We start from the raw sequence: 17,161 nt of genomic DNA, 5'->3' as shown, positions 1-17,161 counted from the left end.
CCTAAAAGCATCAGCTGGATCTGGGCGGTCAGAAGGGAGTTGGGTTGTGCCGAAATCCAGTGTGAAGTCACCGTGGACAATTCCACCCGAGTTTCAGACAGCCCCGTCGGTACAGACTAGCCATAGGCTATGAAGTGTAAGCGTCACGAGTATTTCTAGATCCGTGAAATGAGGATTTCTAATACAGCTGCATTATTATGTTATAGTTGTTGCGTGTTATGTTGTAGCATTAAATTCATGTGGGTTCTTTATGGCCCAGGTCTGTGTCTGTTCTGTTACATCAAGGGTGCCTATGAACACTCCTCGGTGGAGGAAAATGCCTGTTTCTTGTAGGCTGAAATGACAGTTTTACCCTGCTGAACAAAGATCTGTGAGAGCTAAGATTACAGGAGAAATTTGATTAGGCAGTGTTTTCTCTGCCCTTTCATCTGAGAAACTCTCCAAGCAGCTATTGGAAGGGATAGTATGTCATATCTGCCTCCTCTCAGTAAAATGAAATGGTTGAAAGAACCAGATGCCTTTATTAATTGCACTTTGAAGTTGGCTTGTGAAAAATACAAAGGGGCCAGAGTCATTCATTGACATACACAGCAGCAGAGGAAGCAGCAGGACTTAACAGGCACAGGGATGGTCCTAATTATTTGCCTAATTTGCATCACTGTAGCTCCACAGTCAGCCTTGCTCAATTTTAGTGGTTTGTCTCAAATACCCCCTGTACCTGGTTGAGGGGTTTCAGAACTGGTGGTGCCCTGCTGTCCATGAGTCTCCAGAAATGGCACTGGTCCCTGCAATCAGCCGTGTTTCATGTTTCCATGGGCATCCCTTTGCACGGACATAGAGTTTCGAATGACATTCTAAGGAGAAAGGGAATAATTATTGTTTAAATCTCTTTTCCATGGGCTGAGGCATTCGTGTGTCTTTACTCTTGTCAGCTGCCCATCTGTCTACATTTCTTTAGCTTTGAATTGGTCGGTGCTCTCTCTTCTGCACTGCTCACGTCTCCCGTAGGCATTGTGTAATAGGACTTAAAGCCTCAAGTGGCTTGGCAAAGGAGGTTGTGCTTTGCTGCTGGGAGACAAAGTAGGAAGTGGAATGGTTAAACCCAAAAGAAGATATCCAGATACCTGTCCTCAGTAGGATTTATTTGATCGTGCTCCATCACACTGGGAGAGGCTGCCCTTTTTTAGCCTTCAAAAGATCACTCGATCTTCTGCAAGTATGTGAGTCACAAAGCTTTGTCTTTACATTTAAAAATTATTATGCAACCCTCAATATCATGAGAGTTGATAACAGCCTGTCCTCCAGCCAGCCTCCCTGTCTGGTTCCCTCCAGCATAAAAAGATGGGGAAGGGTTCCAGATTCACCTCCTCCGTGCCTCCTACCCACCTCTCCTCTGCGTCTGCCAGCCTCGACTCTCTCGGCTTTCGTGTCCCATTAATAACACGAAGATCACAGGCAGTGACAAAGCCATTCTCCTGAAGAATAAAAGGTGACCCAACTAACCTCTGAATCTTATGCTGTCTCTATTCCAAATAAACGTCAAAAGACATTAAAAATGTGGCACACAAATGTGGCATGCTCTCATATGAGAACAAGAGCGGTATGTTGTCAGAGCAACAGAATAATTTAGGCTGGAAGTTATGGATTAGAACTGTATCCTTCACAGTTAGAAACAACTTCATGACTACTTAGTCCAGTAAATGAGGCCAGTTAGGTCTACAGTGCAGAGTATTTGCAGTAGAATTGCTCTGTTTGTTGGAATGACTTTCTTCTGGTTTATATTATTCTGTTCCTAACTCAAATATATACATATATGTGTAAACACACACACATACACATACATACATGTTAATATTCATATTGAATTTATGGCTCTAGGTTTTGCCTAGTTTCCAAAATCCCTTTTTCATCTTTAGAACTCATGTTAATTAAAAACCCTGAAGTTTTTATCTCTATCTTAATCTGTTCTACCTCTTGTGTAATTCAAGTCAGTTGTGGTTTACCTGTAGCCAGTTTAAGCAAAGATCTGGATTTTGAGGAAGTAGATAAGGAAATGGCAGGTGCTTAGAGGCTGGTACTGATGAGGATCTGGACAAGTCAGCACCTAGAACACGCCCAGGGATCTTCCACCCCTCCTGAAAGCCTAACTGGGAACAGCAACCTGCGAAGCTTATGCTTAAAGCTTTCCTCTAGGTCACCCACCAAGTTTCACAGTATGAAATAACAAGTTGCTACAGTTAAAAACGGAAGAACAAGCTTCCCAGAGGCATCATAGTCTCTTCTTAGGTGAGTAGATAAGCAGACATTCAAAAATGCTGCATTCCCGAGGACCACAGTGGCTGCAGTTCTTCCACACCTTGGAAAATCGGGCCATTTCCAGAAGTGCCAAGCTATGGATTTAAGGCATTTAAGATTAGGTTCCTCTTGGGAAAAATACTTCTCAGATCTTACTAGCTCTATTAGTTATTGGTCCAAAGCAAATTAGATGGAAAAAAATGATGCTATAACTTTTTGTTGAGCAGGGAAGTGTTGCCATGTTGCCCCTACCCTTAAAACACAGAGTGCATTTCTAAAGGACTGTCAGTTTGTTCTCAGGCAATGGCTGGAAAGGACCACGATAAAGCAGAGCTGGGATGGGCTCTGCACCCATGGAGTGCACCCCAGGACTTCCAGCCTGACTTCAGGGACTGAAGATCGGCTTTTTACCTAGCTCCTGAGCAGAGGGTCAGTGGCTGTGAGGAGCAGAACCTGCTACGGGACGTTTAAATAATATGCACAGATCTTTGTCCAGCATAGCTCCGGTAGAAATCAAGATACAAGGGACGGGAGGAGGCAGTGTAGCTTTTCTCTGCCTTTCATCTCCTTCTTATCTTTTTGCCTCTTCTCATGCCTACTCACCTCTGTTTATTTTACCCATTCTCTTGTTCCTGTTCCCTCAGCCCCTCAGCCCTCTACCCCTCCTGGCAGTCTTATCGAAAATTGGAGCTGTCTCAAAATTTGCCATCTGTCATGCTCAGTGGTACCCACTCTCAGTAGTGGGTAGGAGGAGTAATGATAATTGATGTCTTTCTCACAGCCTCAGTTCTCCAGCGTTGTGTGCAAGTCATTGTTATTTTTCTTTTCTGAAGCAAAGACGAAACTCTGATGCCCTTTCAGGTAACTGCAGAGCCATCCTTGGTTTCACAGGGGTCACTTTTGGTGCAAAGCGTCTCTTTGTCAAAGCTTCAGAAAAATACTGAGAATGTGACAGAGTGCCTCCTAAAAGCTCCAAATAACCAAGCAAACCTGGGAAATGATAATCACAGACCCCTCTTTTATTGAACATTCTTATGCTTTTGAAGCCAGGTTCGTGATTTCCAGGGGGCAGGATCAGGATTTCTGGCCCGGAGGAGCTGGCTGTGTTACACACGCTTCACCATGAATGCGACTCGACTCTTTGCCATCCATCGTGTCTTGTCGGCTCAGAGTCCAGACCATTTAGCTTGCCTCTTGCTATTGTGCAGTGAATAGTATAGCATGCTGCCGACCTTAGCTGTGACTTTTTGATACTGGTACAGCGAAAATGATGTTTATCTAACATGAAACTCATCTTGCCCAGCCCATCTGGACAGAAGTTTAGCAAAATAGATTCCTACCTTCTCATGCTAACACGCAAATGACGCTGCTTGCTGCAACTATCCAAAAAGCTGAAATCGAATCTGCTTCTGCAGACAAGCATTTCAGGTCTGGGAAAACTAGCTTTCCAGGAAGAAAATTAAAATGGTGTATTTTTGGTGCAGTTAGGCAGCCAAAGACATCCTGAACAGAAACACTTGCAGTTTTTAGAGCTGGCAAGCTGTGCGTCCTCGTTCAGGACTCAGCCAGTGAACGCTCTGCCATGGTGTCAAAGGAAGGGAGCCAACTGAAGGCTGTCATTGCACGTAATTAGATAGGAGCAGTTGCATGTGGGCTGTGCACGGGGAATATCAAGTCTTTGAAGACTAAGCAGGATGTCTGGTTCTGTATAATGTGATGAGCTGTATTAAAATCTTATTGCACATTTTTAATAACCCTGGACTCAGTTGACAAAACAGATTTAGGATGCCACGTGTATTGCTCAGTGTGTCATAAAAGGGAGATGGCTTCCTTTTAAAGGGAAAGGCAGGAGTATCTCTACCCGTGAAATATTTTCAAATACCTGTCACTGCGTACAATGTCCAGTCTATTCCAGAGATGAAGTCTTCCGTTTCTCAGAAGTTATTTTATCAAGTCCCTAGGATTAAGTCCTTTCTGACAGTTTTGGAGTAGTAGCGAACAAAGAAAGGGAAATAGGAGGGAAATTCTCTTAGAAGCAGGAAAATCTGCCTTCTCCTCTAACCTGAAGTGACTGATCCTCTTTAAACTGGAACACCCCTCACTTGGGGACAGATGTGTCATGGTTCAGCTGGCGTATCCTTGTGCATGGGCAGTGTGGAAAGTGAAAAGACACCTTATACCTTCCAATTATTACATTCCAGAAACAAACAAAAAAATTCAACACTATTTTGTCTCATTTGTAATTTGCAAGACAAATGTTGGATGATTCTGACTTCAAAATGCTACTGCAAAATGACCCAAAGGAAGTAAAAATGCTTAGACTGCTTCTCTCCACAGACTAATACCCATTTCTGTCATGGAAGGATTACCTCCGTGCAGAAAACTGAGAGCTTCAAGTGGAGGTGGAGGATGAAGATGAAGGGAGATGAAGTTTCCTTCTCTTCTTGGTGACCAGAGCTAGGAAGTGCTGAAATCAAAGTGGTTTCTTCCAGCACATATTTACACCTTAGCCACACAGTGCGGACATAGTTAGATTTATCAGGTAAACTGTTTTGAACCCGAGCGTTACTGAGAAGGAGGCACAACATTATGAGATTAGGATTTATCTATGGTTAAAAGTTAATTCAGTTTGAGAAAGAGTGCATGTTTGAACACAGTGACTCTTCCTGAGCATCTCCCTATGATGAAAAGCCCTTACGCTGTCGGACAGCTGGGAAATTCCAGTGGTGTCAGAATAGATACAAAATCAGTTCAATGGTGATATAATGATCCAGCATAAGCGTTGGCAAATTTTAAAAGAATTTTACGCAAGCCCTAAATATCCCACTCCAAATCTGCTCGGAATTAACTTTCAGTAATTTTGAATAATTTTGTATAATAAATGCCTGAAAAAGCAGAGGACACATTTACATTGATTTGACTGCAAATTCTCACAATGCAAGAGGTAGAAACGTGAAATCTGGCTCAAGTTGCTATATCCTAAAAGATCGGTAAGAAAATAGCAGGACCTTCCCTCCTTTCTGAGGGCGTAGCTTGCCCCTGTAAGGACAGGGTACTCATGAAAGCACCAGGGTACATTAGCAATTTTCAAGCTAGCTCTGATTGCCTCACATCTGGACTGGAGCCCAAACTTTCTGAAGTCAATACAAAGATTTCCTTTACTTTTGGATGCCTGATTGCACGGTATCGATGCAATGACCAAACAGCAGTAGGCTGGAGCTCATACGGTGCCACAGGCAGCAGGGTTTCAGCTTTTGTGTCAGAAGTATGCTGAGCTTGCTGTTTCTGACCTTAGTATTCCACACTGGCACCTGTAGATTGGCCCGTTAAAGCTGTTATTTTTATGGAAAATCTATCCTACCAACCATGTTACAAGCTGAACAACTCCATCATCTCTGCTCCTCTATAATCTGCCAAAGCCAGGGGCCTGAAGCTTTGCGGTGTGCTTAGGTCAGCAGAACAGAATATTGACAGCACCGTGTTATTTGCACTTGGGAGTTGTTATTTCCAGGAAAATGCATGAGCCAGACGACGCCCACGAGATGGCAGCCTGTGCAGTAGGAAAATGGGCCCTGTTTATACCTGCAGGAAAAGAGGATTATCCTGTACACGTGCCACCTTCCCTCTGCAGGCCAAAGTGGCCTCTGCTCCGCAGCCCCTGCCAGCACATGCTTCACAAGGTTCAAGCGTTCGGATAATGCCGTGCCGATGTGCCAGCTCCCACCTGCGCCGCAGGGTCTGACGGGTGGGAAGCGGGTGAGACGCGCTGACAAGCGTGGAAATGCCACAGAGAAACCAGGCAAGCTGGGATGGTTTAGAGGTATAGCAGGAAAGTCACATCCCTGAAAACACAGAGTCTGGAGGGGGAAATGCAATGAAAGAGACCTAGGAGGCAGACAGCCAAAAAATACTTTGCGCTGATTAGCAGCAAAAGAGCTCTGAATTTGCAGTGAAATAAATATACATGAGCGCAGGAGGGTGCTGCTCTTTCTCTGACTTTGCATAAAACAATATCTCTCTCTTCTCTGTTCCTTGCTGCCATCAACTTACAGCCTTCAGAAGGACACATGTTCGTTCATCCCGCACAGAGACCTAGGTGAAGCTAGGAACTGAATAGCCCCAGAATGCTACATCTTTCTAGGGTAAAGTAACATTCACATGAAGGGCAGATTGTGATTTTAGGTGATGACCAGCCACAGCCATCAGTCTGCAGGATAAGCACCCATCCAGCAGGTCTGTCAGCCTGCAAAATGGTGTCCTAAGGACTTAATTCTGGTACAGGTAAGGGCGCAGATAATTTACTGTCATCTCTCACTAGTAAAGGGCATAAATCAGTGGGCTGGTGGTTTAAGGGCCCATTTCCCTTGGGCTTGATCATTCAAGGACAACCCAGAACGTGGCACATAATTTGCCAGTTGGTCCAAACTGGAGATGTCTAGACACCGATTTCTGCTAGAAATAGCTCTATGGAAATTACTCTGCCGTTTTGTATTGAGTATCATTTGCCGCTCCTTAGCAGTGTGCCAGCTGGTAGTGAGGGTCCAAGGATGGGTAAGGAAGTGGAGGAGAAGTGGCTTAAGGGCACAGAGCAAATCAGAGACCGAGTGTGACAGAGAAGCCTCGTTTCCTTACTTACAAGTCTGAGTCGCCCCATGTGCAGGACAAGCTTAATACCTCCTCCCCCCCACCCCCCCAAAAAAAAAAAAAAAAAAGGAAAAGAGGATGGAAATATGGGAAGGTTTGCATTTTTTAAAATAGAAGTCAAAACTCAACTCCATGGTAGAGTTGGAGGGGTGCGAGAGAAGGAGAGAGGTTGTAGACAGTGGAGGGGCTTTTAATAGAAGAAAGAGAGAGACTGAAATTTGCTGCTAAGCCCACAGATGCAATTTGAGCCCCGCAGAGAATGATTCAAGAGACAGCAGCTACTACTCACCCACCTGCACCTAGTTCCAAACCTCACTTACGTTATGCAGAAGGAATTAATCAATAGGTCTGGTTTCCTCCTGGAATGTAAAAGCCCACAGAAAAAAAGGGCTTGGCTTCTCCGATACAGTTCACTCTCCAGCTGCCAGAAGTGCTGTCAAGCATGCCGCCTCCGAGCAACTGCGCAGGGTTACCTTCTTGGCCCTTCAGTAAGTGAGACAGCACGTAGGGCCAGTTTCGGGGCTCCGAGGAGGAGTACATGGTTGGCAGGACCAGGTCTTTGTAGATAACAGGGTGTAAATGTTATTCTTCAGGGCAGTTTCTAACCCCTTCTCCCTGCCTCGTCATATAGTCCTATGTTGATGAGAAAATACAGGACCGATTTTTCAGAAGCTGTGCGTTTACCCGTACCCCTCAGCTGAGCAGTTTCCCTGACTCAGGATCTTTACCTCCTCTAACGGTTGCATCACTGGTAAGAAATTGTAACTGCACTATTACAGAAATAGGGGGGCTCATTTTTCCAGCCTAGGCAATGCGTAGGAGATAATTTGGACTGGCACCCTCCCAAGCATAATGTACTGAAATGTCATTCTGCTCCGGGGTGAAGCTTGGATTCTTCCCAGCTTGTCTTCTCCCTTGGCTTGCAGCATCTGTGCATCCTGCCCTCATCTCTTGGCAGGCAGGTGCCCGAATGTGTAGAAGAAAGTGCTCTTGTTAATGCTGGGACAGTGAAAATAGATGTATTTTAAATCCTGAAGGGCTGGGTTTTGCTTAGGTCCTTCTGCTTTGTTCTTGCCATCGTGCAAACGCCCACTTTTTGAATGGGCCCCCAAATGAAAGGGAGCTGCTTTGGAGAAATGCAGTGAATGTTCAAGGCCTACTGACAGGACTCCAGCTGCTCAGATTCACTCTAAACCAGGTCATTTTTAATGCTCCTCATGGAGAGCTCAGAGCATAACTTTAAGCACTTGGAAGTTCAGATTTAAGGTTTTAATGATAAACTTCGCATGTAGATTTTGGCCACTCCCTTCTTCTGGCGTTTGTTTTTTATGTTTGGCAGATTTTCGAGAGTGCCAGAAGAGCAGGGAACAGGAATTTGACTCAAATTCAGAGAATGTGCCACAGAGCGGCTGAGTTCTGTGATGGTTTTTACCCTGAAACCAGCTTTTTCTCTAGCAGAGCCCGCTGGCCTTGCTCTGACAGTGCACGGGGATGTCCGCGCAGCCGTGCTTTCAGATCAGTGAGAATCGAAGGTATTGCTCAGTTAGCAACAGGAACGTTTCGAAGCTGAGTTCTTATCTGGGTTGCTAAAGAATATCGTGTTTCTGAAAGCTGTATGTCACATGGAGGCTGTTAAATAATGAATGCCAGGATGCATAGCTAAGTGTTGACATATAAAAGAAGCTGTCTTCTGAGCACCAACTTCTCTGCCTGGCAGCAGCAGCGGGACACAGTTTACCTAAATTTGCTCAGCTACTTTTTTTCTTGAAGTTGATAATACCTTTTTCTTTTCTTTTATTAAATAGCTTCCGATAAGAATTTATTTTGCTAATAGGAAGGACTTGAAAATTTCTGAAGAAAATTAGAAAAAAAAAACCACTATAAACTGTAATTGTGTGTTCTGCTTCCCAAAGCATTTCATTTCACCTCCTGAACTGTCATTTGATATCCAAGGGAAAGGGGCTGGCAAAACCTGATTAAACCAGGCTCAAGTTTCGGCAGTACAGCCTCAGAACCAACATCTGTCCCTAGTCCTGCAGGGTTTTAATCCTAGACATGGAAGAAATCAAAATCAGTTCTTTACCCTGTTGTGCCCGTACTACAAGGGAAGAGCAGAGACTTGGCAGAGGTCAACAGAGACCCAAATGCAGCTTTTTGAACTGGCTTTGTGCAGCCCTCTCCTGATTAAAAACACTCAGGGCGCAGCTTTAACCGGGATCACAGAGTTTTGTCAGCAGGGATGTGGGCAAAGCGGTACCGCTCTGTGCCCAAGCTGCTCTCCCTGTTCCCTCCTAACAAGCCCTTATCGTCCTTGCTGCGTGGTGCGATGGTAGCAAAAGCAGTGCTGGCTCCTCTGGAGATTGGCCCTCCCTCGCCAGGCAGATTCGCTAGGCAGAATCGAAGAATTATTCGATGGTGTCCTTAAGTGGGCTCGTTCTTGTAGCAAATACAGAGGAATTAAGCACCAGCATAGAAGTCAGCATCTGCTTTAAATACTCAGTATTCGGAATGCAGGTAAATTTAAAGGTGCTAACTTTTTGAAGTCAAAAGGCATTCTTGACGTTTATGAAGTTAATCATGCATCAAGCGCTTTGTTGTGCAGGGAGCTGAAGAAAAAAAAAAAAACAGTGTAATATTGCACAACAGCGTTTTGAGATTTGCTGGTCTCAATTCCAGTTTTATTTTGCTGTTCCATAAAATCATGTGTTAGCAGTAAGATTTATACTAGGCCAGTTCCTTGCAGTCTCTTATTGCCAACTCCTTTTCTCTTTTTTTTTAAAAGGTGAATTTATATACAAATGTAGCCATTTGTAAGCAACCAATATATTCAATAACATTTCCCTCTGTGGTACATTTATGCTAGAAAACCAGAAATGAGAAACTCTGAAATGCCAGAATCCTTAGAATGCTGTCTCCATTTGATTTCCTTCTAGCCTGAATTTTCGTAACAGTTACATTTGGGTTTCAGTTATACAGTACACTGGCTGATGAATATTAAACAAGGTCTACATAAATTTCTTGGGTTTGCTTTTACAGACTCTGCTTGTACAGAGATTTTTTTTTTTGACGGTGCCCTTCTTGGTGTCCTCTGTTCCATTCTTTTATTGTTCCCAGGTTTTTCTGAGAGACAAGTGATAGTGCGAGACAGGAGGAGAATGATTACATTTTGCAGGGAAATTATACAGAGTAGAAAAATCAATAGTTAGATGCTCCCTGGGACTGCCTAAAACTTCTTTGAAGAATAATTAGCTTGCAAGAGAGCTCTGGTAGCTGGAATTCCTCCCCAATTCTGTATGCATAAGATAAATTTAGTCTGGGATAAGCAGTGTGCTTTGAGGTCTCTTCGCTGGTCTGGGGAAATGGTTTGTGTGGAGAGAATGAAGGAATTGGCTAGAAGAGGTCTGGAAGAAAGTCTGGCTGGCTACATCCATTCTGGGCTCAGGAGCAAGCAACAAGCAGTGATAGAAACGGGAAACTGGGCAGAGCGAAGCATAGATGGGAGTTAGGTGCTGGGGCTCAGCACCTGATCATCCAGGTGACTCTGTTCAAATGGCAATTAGCCATTAGCCTGGCCGTCCCGTGGAGTCGAGTGACTACCAGTGTCGAGAGTCAAGCCCACAGGCTGCTCAACAGGTGTAAACAGTTCATTTGATAAAGCAGCATCAGTCAGATCAAGGGCTGCGTTTAGGCTAAATGCCTGACTTGGAGATCAGTAAAGGCTTCCTGAAGCTGGAGGAGGGGATGGAGAGCAGCAGCGGACTCCTGTTGAGCCCCATCGTCATGTGCTGACTCCATCGTTTGTCTGACTCTTTTCAATGTGCTGCTTCCTCCTGGGATATTGCTACAGGTAATCCTAAAGCTGGGAGATGAAGTGTGGGGTTTAATAGCTTTGTTGGTTCGAGCTGATCTGGGCAGAGTTGACCTGGGAGTGAGATCAGTCTTGCTCTCCAGAGCTGTCAGTGCTCTGTCTTTCAGAAGCATGAAAATAGACATGGAATGCATAGAAAGCTGCTACGAGAGGTGTCAATGGCAGTTCATGACAGACTGAGTGACATCTGATCAATTCATTAACTCTCTGGAAGAAAGGACTAATAATGCTGAAAAACTTGCTGGAGGCATAATGTTACTGGTATTAAGATAGGGGAGATTTGAGAAAGATATAACAAAGCTGGATAATAAAGCAGCACAACAGCAAAAGAAGTTATCACAGCAGAGATGATCGCAGGGTAAGAGGGAATGATTCCTGGTTTCCATTTATCCATGGAGATCAACGTTTAATATTTGTTGGCATTTGCATTCTTAAAGTCATAAGCATTGTATAAAAACATGCCTTTGTTTTGCTTGGTTTTGGTGTTTTGTTTTTTGTTTTTTTTTTTGATGTATCCATTCTTAGGAACTAGAAAAACATCTAAGCGCATGCCTAACATTAAGCATGTGACTCATCCCCTCTACAGCCACAGATGTCTCTCACTCTTGCAATTAAGTATGTGCTAAAGTGGTCTGTTGGAGCAGAGCCCAGGAGTACTATGTGCAGGTTTGAGCTCATCGGTACAAAAGTGGTGCTAACAAGCAGGTCTAGAATTATAGACCTGTTAGCTTAGCTTCAGTTCCTGGAAAAACACTGGAACAAATAACCAAACAAACTATTTGTGAGCACCTAGAAGAAAACGAGGGGATGAGTAACAGGCAGCGTAGATTTTTTTTTTTTTTTTGAGATGCAAGAGATTCAAACCAATCTAATTTCCCGCTAAAATAGAGCAACACCCTGAGATTGCTTTGAGTTTTGAAGCTGTTTCGCATGCACTCTTATAAGGATGGCATCGATGAAAATACCTGGGTGCAAAACTGATAGAAGGATGTTTTTGAGGGAGGTTCTGAGTGGGCTGTTTTGTGTGCATGTCTTGCATTTCTGTATGTGATCTAGCTGATGGAAGAGAGGGTATGCAATTTAAATTTGCCAGTGACACCACGTTGGAAGAGGCTGTGAGCACATTGAGGATTAGAGTTCAGTATGATCTGTGCAAGCTAGCGATGTGGTAAAAAAACAAAACCAGATTGCTGTTCAGCTGGGACAGTGGATCGTCCCTCTGGTGAATATAGATTTATGTATTGCAATAAACTCTTAATATAGGTTATTATGTAGTTACAACAGGTTGGGGAGCAACGACTACATGTGTAGTTGATTCATCAATAAGGATGAAAGATTTTGATGGCTCACAAGCTGATCGTGAATAAACGCTACCATGCTGTTGCAGAAAAGGTGCATCAAATGCATGAGCAGGACTGTTGCCACTATGGCAAGCATCCTAATCCTCGCAGTCAGCTCTGCGCCAGCAAGCAGGAGCACAGCGCTCGCTTTTGGCCAGCATACTTCAAGACTGAGCTGGACAACGGTTAAGTATGGAAAGGAAAGCAGTAAGACTGATCAAAGGTCTAGAAGACATGATCTGCCAGGAAAGATTGAGGGGGTTTCTTCCTCAGGAGGAGGAGACTGAGGGGGAGACTAAATCTCTTCCAAAACACTGTCAGCTGCTGCAAAGGAAAAAGGGAATGATTTGGTCACCCTGGCAGTTAAGACAAGAAGCTGTGGGCTAAACTGCTTCAAGGGGAAAATGAGGACACTTTATATTTAGTAATTAGTCTGGTGCTAAGGGAGCGTGAAGGACTGGAACAGACTCCCTGGGAGAGGTGAGTCTCTGACACTTTGAAAACAAGCTAGACCTCTGTCTGTCAGGAACAACCTGTGCAAGTCCTCCCTTGCACAGGTGGATGGACTAAATGGTCTCTGGAAACCCCTTTTAGACCCCTGGTTCTACTGGGGTTAATTTACACTAATCTACTAGCATAAATGCAGGTTAACTTAACTAAGTCAGTGCCAATAATCTGGTATTGATGGAAAGGGAATCTTGTCTTCTCGGCAATACAGCTATAGATATCCAGAGGTTTTCCACTTTGGGATTGAGAAGTATTAAACGTGTAAGCACAGGGAGGAACAGGGTAGGAGAGTGCACGAAGCAGCTAGTAAATCACAAGATCTAACTTGAAGCTCACTTGTTAGTGCGTTAACTAGAAGTTGTTGATTTTATCCTAGCCTCAGCCCCTAAATGGTGGTTTCAGAGGCTGACAGAGTAAAGCAGAGCAGGCTTCTTACAGCTCTCCAAACAGGAGAAGATTACAGCTTTACATACTGCAGACAAGTTGGCTATACAGATATTTTCAGCATTTAGTGGACCACTGAATGCTATTAGTGTTGCTAGCATTTGGGATCCTCTTTCCTTTCATCTACACTTCTCTGTAGAGTCTTCTTAGTGTTTTGCATCTTTTTTTTTTTTTTTTTTCTCTCCTCCCTCCCTGTACTTAATTTCTGGATCCTCAAGCTCCCTTTTTATTTTTACTCCAAGGTAATTTCTTCCTTACAGCTGTCTGCACGTAACAGCTCCATTAAATGTGCAAGTAGGAAAGCAGTACGTGATGTTTCACTTCACATGTGATACTGTGATCACTGTGATTCTCTTTGAAAGCTCCATTCCTGTTACCTGCAGGAACCAGGAATTTATTTTTAAGAAAAGAGATCATAAAAGCTACAGGACATTTTAAGTCACCTACTTCTTGCTTCATTCCTTTATTTATTTATCATAGAGCACTTCTTAGTCTTTCGAATAAGAAAATGCATTCTTGCATTCAAAGAGAGTGTACTACAAACATGGAAGAACAAGGATAACTGACTTTTTGCTCAGCTTCTGAACTCGCTTTATGGACAAATTCCTGAGAGAGCAGTTCCCTCAAAGTCTCCTCATTAGAATGGACTAATTGATTAAATAACCCACATCTGGTGGGCTTGACCTCAGCTTCCTAAATCCAAACTCAGCCAGACTCTTGAAAAGGTTCAGGTCTGTATGTAAGCCTTGATGGAGATGTTAGAGTTAAATATTGTGAGATGATAAGTCAGCAGAGTTACCCAAAGCTTGTCTGGCACATAAATGGCTCCCAGGACACTGGAGATTTCTCTTTCCCCTGGGGCACACTGCATAAGGCTCCTATCAGTTTATCTGTGCTATCTATACAGGGGAGCAGGTTCTTGCAGCGGTTGGAAAAGAGCCAAAGGAGTCGGAGACCTCTACTCCTAACACAAAGATTGAGCCGTAGCCGTGGATGTTTAAGGTTTTGATCAGTGTTTGAGGTTTGTTGCTTTGGTGTGGCCCTAGGCAGAATAGGGTTGTTCTTACTCAGACTCTAGTTAGAAGCATATAACTTTTTCTGTATTGCTGAGTTATCAGTATTTGCGTCCGCATGAACGCGTTTGTGTGGTGACAATCTCGAAGCTCCGATGGGAAATGGTATTTTGGGCTTTGCCTTGGGCATGAGTTGACCTGTGATACTGTGCAGCGCAAAGTGCATCTAAATGTGCATCTAATTTAAAAAAAAAAAAAAGCCAAAAAACCCAAACAAAACCAAAGAAACAACCCACAGCTTTCCATTGTGCCATTTAGATGCACTTTGTTTTTTTTAAAAAAAAAAAAAGCCAAAAAACCTCACCCACCAAAAGACATGTTTCTTGCAACTGTATTTTTTCATGCTTCTCAGAGCTGACACAACAGCATTGCCCATGGTTGTTTTTTTGCTTTTTGTTTGTTTTGGTTGGTTGTTTTTTTTTTTGTCCCCAGGAAATGCCAAAATAAATTAGACACATTATAGCAAACTAATCTTGCGACTACGCATTTCGGAGTTCCTGTGTTCTGGAACATCCTGGTATCCGGGCTCCTTGGACAGATGCCGCCCGTGGCGTTCGCTGTCACAGCGACGTCTGTCTGCTCACAGGCTAGTGTCTGTAAATGGCACAGCTCCCCTGCTGCGAGGTCATGGGGACAGGCTTTTGGATGGGGGAAAGTGCCACCCCCTCCCCTCGCGCTCTGCACTGGGGAGGGCTGTTCTGCAGGGAAATCCGCCTTCAGTATTTTTTATTTTTTTCTTCCCCCCAACGGCTGTCAATTTGGAGATCCTCTCAGCTTATTTCACAGCCAGTTTTAAGGCTTTTAAATTAGCTTTATACTGATACACCAATAGGATGTTTTTACGTGCTTATAGCACGATCTGTGAGAGATGAAAGCAAAACTTAAGGCAATCTTTCTCTCTCTCTGCCTAAAATCAAGCTAAAGAATAAGGACTGTAAGAAAGGCCTGTGGCCTATGCTGTGTCCTGTGGTAGGATATCAGTAATATATCATAAATGCTGTGGTATGAAGCAGCAGATACAACTGCTCTAGGGCAAAACCCAGCAAAGCCGCTGTGGCACCACCAACCTCACCATGGTGATCTCTGTGATATTGGTGCTGTCCCACCCTGTCACCAGTTCTGCCTTGTCCCTCCATATGTGGCTGATTTTATATCTTTTAAGTATTATTCAGTATCTAGTGAATGAACTCTCAAAGCAGGGGCTGCCAATAAGTCATTCCTTCAAATAAAGACTGTGTGGGAAGTGCAGGATCCAACTGTGCGTGATCTGCAAAGCTTCAGAAGTGTTGGGCCATCTCCAGCGCAGGTGAGAAGCACATGTGGCTCCATTTTTAAGTCCTGGAGCGTGACACCTATGCAAGTGACTTGCTCATATAGAGCAAGTCCCATGTATCCTGAGACCCGTCACCTCCACGTTGTGTGTCTGGTGTATCCAGCCCAACCAGAACACATGCTGTGGCATGTGGCTGAGGAGGTCCCTTGTGCATGGCTGGGTTTTTAGGCATTGGGAAATCCCAGTCTGGCACCAGGCTTCACCACTTGCTTTTTTGCTGCAGAAGTAAGTGGGTAGTAGAGATGCAGAGAATGCTAACTAGGGCTTACAAGTGTTACGCTAAATATAAAGCAACTTGATTGTGGCAAGCACATAAGAGAGTTTAGTAAATATTTATATTGATTAAACTATTAACAAATCCCTTTACACTAGTCATTATTATATTGCTTTCCTGCCCTCTCCTCCCCTGAATGTTTTTCCTAGAATACAGTAAACACGTATAGGGAAATTTCGCGCCTCAGGGGCCTTGGCTGTCTGAAACACCTCCCAGGCGTTCGCTGTGGAGGTGACAGTACCTACGCGCTGGGCTCTGGCTTCAGTGGAGCTGTCTGCGTGGCTAACCCCTGCTCAGGAGAGGGAAGTCTGGAGAAAAGTGTCCCAAAAAATGGAGAGAGACTGCTATAAGAGAATGACAATGCTGAGGAGTATTTAACCCAGGGGGATGCTGTACCTTTTTGACAGGCATGCAGGAAGGAATGGTATCCACTTGTAGATTATTATTACCATATTTTCAAATGGTGAAAGGATGTGTTCGTGTAACCAGCATCCCTCCGTTTCTCCATTGCCACTAACGTTTTGGTTCTGACAGGAAATAATTCTACAGTGTTGCCTAAGCAAAACTGTTATATTTGAAATCCAGTTCTGTGCTTTCTTAAAAACGTTAAAAAAATTGAAGTATTGCAGTTGGGGTTGGGAAGAAAGAGCAGGTCTTGGGTGATCAGTTGTTTCTGTTCCGAGGTGTAGGGCAAAGGGTTTGGTGCTAAAGTTTGTTTTCTTTAAATAGACTTATGGAGCCATTAAAAAAAAATGTAATTGGTCTAAGTGATCTACTGAAAAACATCTGTTGGAATTGTTTTTTCTGAAAACTTTCATCAAAACTTGGAATATTTTCAGGGATTTCTGAAAATCTCTCATTTTAATGGCGGGAGGGGCAAAAGATGGCAAAATCTTTTGGCTAGGTTTGTAGGCTCTAAGACCAAGTTGCTTTACTTTTTTTTTTTTTTTTTATTATACCTTAGTGATAAAACATTCAAGACTAAGGAATTCAAATCCCTCGTTTCCACTCAAATTAAAAGCAAGTGGGCATTCAGATCTCCTAGCTTCAGCAGTCTATAACTTCAGTGTTAGCTTGATACAGCTAATTTGTGTTAAACACACTTTTAAGTGCAGTTATGTTATAACTTATCTCATGGTGGTATTGCCTCACAGTCATAATCTTATGCTTGTGCACAGTAGTTCTCTGTATCCCAATGGACCGGAAAGCTTTATAAACAAATGTAGGCCATCCCCAAGTCCTCGGGCAAGCAAAACTTCCCCTGAAGTCTTCAGGAGCTTTGCTCGCATAACGTCTCTAATTTCAGACCATGAATACTACTGCGTATACAAGCAGGCGTCATTCTTTGAGTGAAGGTGACTTTGGGGGAAAGGCAATAGCCAT

General features: G+C 43.7%; 1 protein-coding gene across 1 annotated transcript in view; it reads left to right on the top strand.

Moving 5' to 3' along the window:
- Positions 1 to 10,707: 10,707 nt before the first annotated feature.
- The window catches only part of PAK5 (p21 (RAC1) activated kinase 5), a 141,769-nt gene continuing 135,315 nt past the window's right edge, over positions 10,708 to 17,161 (top strand). Inside the window, exon 1 of the mRNA XM_087774392.1 lies at positions 10,708 to 10,786. The gene's annotated coding sequence lies outside the window, so the exon portion shown is untranslated. The remainder of the gene's footprint in view (positions 10,787 to 17,161) is intronic.

Source organism: Nipponia nippon, unplaced genomic scaffold (assembly GCF_047370975.1).
Source record: "Nipponia nippon isolate SJK-2023a ecotype South Korea unplaced genomic scaffold, ASM4737097v1 scaffold_4, whole genome shotgun sequence".
NCBI lineage: Eukaryota > Metazoa > Chordata > Aves > Pelecaniformes > Threskiornithidae > Nipponia > Nipponia nippon.
The sequence above is the reverse complement of the archived record's forward strand: the minus strand, read 5'-3'. Positions and strand labels throughout refer to the sequence as shown.